Raw genomic sequence first — 4985 nt, forward strand, 5'->3', positions numbered from 1 at the left:
TTCTTAACTGAATTCTTGCAGATATGTGATACTGTTAAGACTAATGGAGTAGATCCTGAAGTCTACAGGCTCATGCTTTTCTCTTTTGCTGTAAGAGACAGAGCTAGAATATGGTTGGACTCTCAACCTAAAGATAGCCTGAACTCTTGGGATAAGCTGGTCACGGCTTTCTTAGCCAAGTTCTTTCCTCCTCAAAAGCTGAGCAAGCTTAGAGTGGATGTTCAAACTTTCAACAAGAAAGAAGGTGAATCCCTCTATGAAGCTTGGGAAAGATACAAACAGTTGACCAAAAAGTGTCCTTCTGACATGCTTTCAGAATGGATCATCCTGAATATATTCTATGATAGTTTATCTGAGCTATCAAAGATGTCACTAGACACTTCTGCAGGTGGATCCATTCACCTAAAGAAAACGCCTGCAGAAGCTCAAGAACTCATTGACATGGTTGCTAATAACCAGTTCATGTACACTTCTGAGAGGAATCCTGTGAGTAATGGGACGCCTATGAAGAAGGGAGTTCTTGAAGTTGATACTCTGAATGCCATATTGGCTCAGAATAAAATATTGACTCAGCAAGTCAATATGATTTCTCAGAGTCTGAATGGAATGCAAGCTGCATCCAATAGTACTCAAGAGGCTTCTTATGAAGAAGAAGCTTATGATCCTGAGAACCCTGCAATAGCAGAGGTGAATTACTTAGGTGAACCTTATGGAAACACCTATAACTCATCATGGAGAAATCATCCAAATTTCTCATGGAAGGATCAAAAGCCTCAACAAGGATTTAATATTGGTGGAAGAAATAGGTTTAACAATAATAAACCTTTTCCATCATCCACTCAGCAACAGACAGAGAACTCTGAACAAAATACTTCTAATTTAGCAAACTTAGTCTCTGATCTATCTAAGGCCACTGTAAGTTTCATGAATGAAACAAGGTCTTCCATTAGAAATTTGGAAGCACAAGTGGGCCAGCTGAGTAAAAGGATCACTGAAATTTCTCCTAGTACTCTCCCAAGCAATACAGAAGAGAATCCAAAAGGAGAGTGCAAGGCCATTGACATAAGCACCATGGCCGAACCTGTAAGGGAAGGAGAGGACGTGAATCCCAAGGAGGAAGACCTCCTGGGACGTCCAGTGATCAATAAGGAGCTTCCCTCTGAGGAACCAAAGGACTCTGAGGCTCATCTAGAGACCATAGAGATTCCATTGAACCTCCTTATGCCCTTCATGAGCTCTGATGAGTACTCCTCTTCTGAAGAGAATGAGGATGTTACTGAAGAGCAAACTGCCAAGTTCCTTGGTGCAATCATGAAGCTAAATGCCAAATTATTTGGTATTGAAACTTGGGAAGATGAACCTCCCTTGTTCATCAATGAACTAAGTGATCTGGATCAACTGACATTGCCTCAGAAGAGACAGGATCCTGGAAAGTTCATAATACCCTGTATTATAGGCACCATGATCTTTAAGGCTCTGTGTGACCTTGGTTCAGGAATAAACCTCATGCCCCTCTCTGTAATAGAGAAACTGGGAATCTATGGGGTGCAAGCTGCTAAAATCTCATTAGAGATGGCAGACAATTCAAGAAAATAGGCTTATGGACAAGTAGAGGACGTGTTAGTAAAGGTTGAAGGCCTTTACATCCCTGCTGATTTCATAGTCCTGGATACTGGGAAGGAAGAGGATGAATCCATCATCCTAGGAAGACCTTTCCTAGCCACAGCAAGAGCTGTGATTGATGTGGACAGAGGAGAATTAATCCTTCAATTGAATGAGGACAACCTTTTGTTTACAACTCAAGGATCTCTCTCTGCATCCATGGAGAGGAAGCATAAAAAGCTTCTCTCAAAGCAGAGTCAACCCAAGCCCCACAGTCAAACTCTAAGTTTGGTGTTGGAGGGTCTCAACAATGCTCTGAACATCTGTGAGGCTCCATGAGAGCCCACTGTCAAGCTATTGACATTAAAGAAGCACTGGTTGGGAGGCAACCCAATTTTTATTTATCTAATAATTTTTTTCTTAGTTATATGTCTTTATAGGTTCATGATCATGTGGAGTCACAAAATAAAGAGAAAAATTGAAAACGGAATCAAAAACAGTAGAAGAAAAATCACACCCTGGAGGAGCATCTGCCTGGCGTTCAACGCCAGAACAGAGCATGGTTCTGGCGCTAAACGCCCAAAATGGGCAGCATCCTGGCGCTGAACGCCCAGAACAAGCATGGTTCTAGCGTTCAACGCCAGAAAAGGTAGCAAATGGGCGTTGAACGCCCAAAATGGGCACCAACCTGGCGCTGAACGCCCAGAGTTGTGTGCAAGGGCATTTTACATGCCTAATGTGGTGCAAGGGTGTAAATCCTTGAACACCTCAGGATCTGTGGACCCCACAGGATCATCTCAGGATTTGTGGACCCCACAGGATCATCTCAGGATCTGTGGACCCCACAGGATCCCCACCTACCTCCACTCACTTCTTCTCACCACTCTCTTTCACACAACCCCATAAACACTCTTCCACAAAAAACCCTTCACCAATCACCTCAATCTCTCTTCCCCATCACCTCTTCACCACTCACATCCATCCATTCTTCCCCATAAACCTACCTCATAAACTCCACCTACCTTCAAAATTCAAAACCAATCTCCCACCCAAACCCACCTATATGGCCGAAACCTTTCCCCCCTCCCTTCCCTATATAAAGCCCTCCATTCTTCATCAAATTCACACAACACACCCCTCTACACCCTTCTTGGCCGAAACACTTCCCACTCTTCCTCTCCTCCATTTCTTCTTCTTCTTCTTCATCTATTCTTTCTTTTATTGCTCGAGGGCGAGCAAAATTCTAAGTTTGGTGTGGTAAAGGCATAAGCTTTTTGTTTTTCCATTACCATTGATGGCACCTAAGACCGGAGAATCCTCTAGAAAGGGGAAAGGGAAGACAAAAGCTTCCACATCCGAGTCATGGGAGATGGAAAGGTTCATCTCCAAAGCCCATCAAGACCACTTCTATGATGTTGTGGCCAAGAAGAAGGTGATCCCTGAGGTCCCTTTTAAACTTAAAAGAAATGAGTATCCGGAGATCCGACATGAAATTCAAAGAAGAGGTTGGGAAGTTCTAACAAATCCCATCCAACAAATCGGCATCCTAATGGTTCAAGAGTTCTATGCCAATGCATGGATCACCAAGAACCATGATCAAAGTAAGAACCCGGATCCAAAGAACTATGTTACAATGGTTCGGGGGAAATACTTAGATTTTAGTCCGGAAAATGTGAGGTTGGCGTTTAACTTGCCCATGATGCAAGGAGATGAACGCCCCTACACTAGAAGGGTCAACTTTAATCAAAGGTTGGACCAAGTCCTTATGGACATATGTGTATATTGACTCCAAAGGCAAGCCGGTTCAACTAAGAAGATTGGACCTCAAGCCTGTAGCTAGAGGATGGTTGGAGTTTATTCAATGCTCAATCATTCCCACTAGCAACCGGTCTGAAGTTACTATAGACCGGGCCATCATGATCCATAGCATCATGATTGGAGAAGAGGTGGAAGTTCATAAGATTATACCTCAAGAACTCTACAAGGTGGCTGACAAGTCTTCCACTATGGCAAGGTTAGCCTTTCCTCACCTTATTTGCCACCTATGCAATTCGGCTGGGATTGACATAGAGGGAGATATCCTCATCAAAGAGGACAAGCCCATCACTAAGAAAAAGATGGAGCAAGCAAGAGAGCCCATTCATGGAGCTCAAGAGGCATATGAAGCTCATCACCATGAGATCCCGGAGATGCCTCAAATGCACTTTCCTCCACATAAATATTAGGAGCAAATCAACACCTCCCTAGGAGAATTGAGTTCCAATATGGGACAACTAAGGGTGGAACATCAAGAGCACTCCATCATCCTTCATGAAATTAGAGAAGATCAAAAAGCAATGAGGGAGGAGCAACAAAGACAAGGAAGAGACATAGAAGAGCTCAAGGATATCATTGGTTCCTCAAGAAGGAAACGCCACCATCACTAAGGTGGATTCATTCCTTGTTCTTATTTCTTCTGTTTTTCGTTTTCTATGTTATGTGCTTATCTATGTTTGTGTCTTCATTACATGATCATTAGTAGTTAATAACTATGTCTTAAAGTTATGAATGTCCTATGAATCCATCACCTCTCTTAAAGGAAAAATGTTTTAATTCAAAAGAACAAGAAGTACATGAGTTTCGAATTTATCCTTGAACTTAGCTTAATTATATTGATGTGGTGACAATGCTTCTTGTTTTCTGAATGTATGCTTGAACAGTGCATATGTCTTTTGAAGTTGTTGTTTAAGAATGTTAAATATGTTGGCTCTTGAAAGAATGATGACTAGGAGACATGTTATTTGATAATCTGAAAAATCATAAAAATGATTCTTGAAGCAAGAAAAAGCAGCAAAGAACAAAGCTTGCAGAAAAAAAAATAGGCAAAAAAAAAAGAAAAAGAAAAAGCAAGCAGAAAAAGCCAAAAGCTCTTAAAACCAAAAGGCAAGGGCAAATAAAAAAAGATCCCAAGGCTTTGAGCATCAGTGGATAGGAGGGCCTAAAGGAATAAAATCCTGGTCTAAGCGGCTAAACCAAGCTGTCCCTAACCATGTGCTTGTGGCGTGTAGGTGTCAAGTGAAAACTTGAGACTGAGCGGTTAAAGTCAAGGTCCAAAGCAAAAAAAGAGTGTGCTTAAGAATCCTGGACACCTCTAATTGGGGACTTTAGCAAAGCTGAGTCACAATCTGAAAAGGTTCACCCAATTATGTGTCTGTGGCATTTATGTATCCGGTGGTAATACTGGAAAACAAAGTGCTTAGGGCCACGGCCAAGACTCATAAAATAGCTGTGTTCAAGAATCATCATACTGAACTAGGAGAATCAATAACACTATCTAAACTCTGAGTTCCTATAGATGCCAATCATTCTGAACCTCAATGGATAAAGTGAGATGCCAAAACTAT

At 41.9% G+C, this 4985-nt stretch overlaps 1 non-coding gene across 1 annotated transcript; it reads right to left on the reverse strand.

Moving 5' to 3' along the window:
* Positions 1-204: 204 nt before the first annotated feature.
* Positions 205-312, reverse strand: LOC148546606 (small nucleolar RNA R71). Its single transcript, XR_015901648.1, has one exon. It is a non-coding gene; the product is annotated as a small nucleolar RNA R71 (small nucleolar RNA).
* Positions 313-4985: the final 4673 nt, after the last annotated feature.

The sequence above is a fragment of the Arachis ipaensis genome, chromosome B9, assembly GCF_059453495.1.
Source record: "Arachis ipaensis isolate K30076 ecotype BB chromosome B9, ASM5945349v1, whole genome shotgun sequence".
Taxonomy (NCBI): Eukaryota; Viridiplantae; Streptophyta; class Magnoliopsida; order Fabales; family Fabaceae; genus Arachis; species Arachis ipaensis.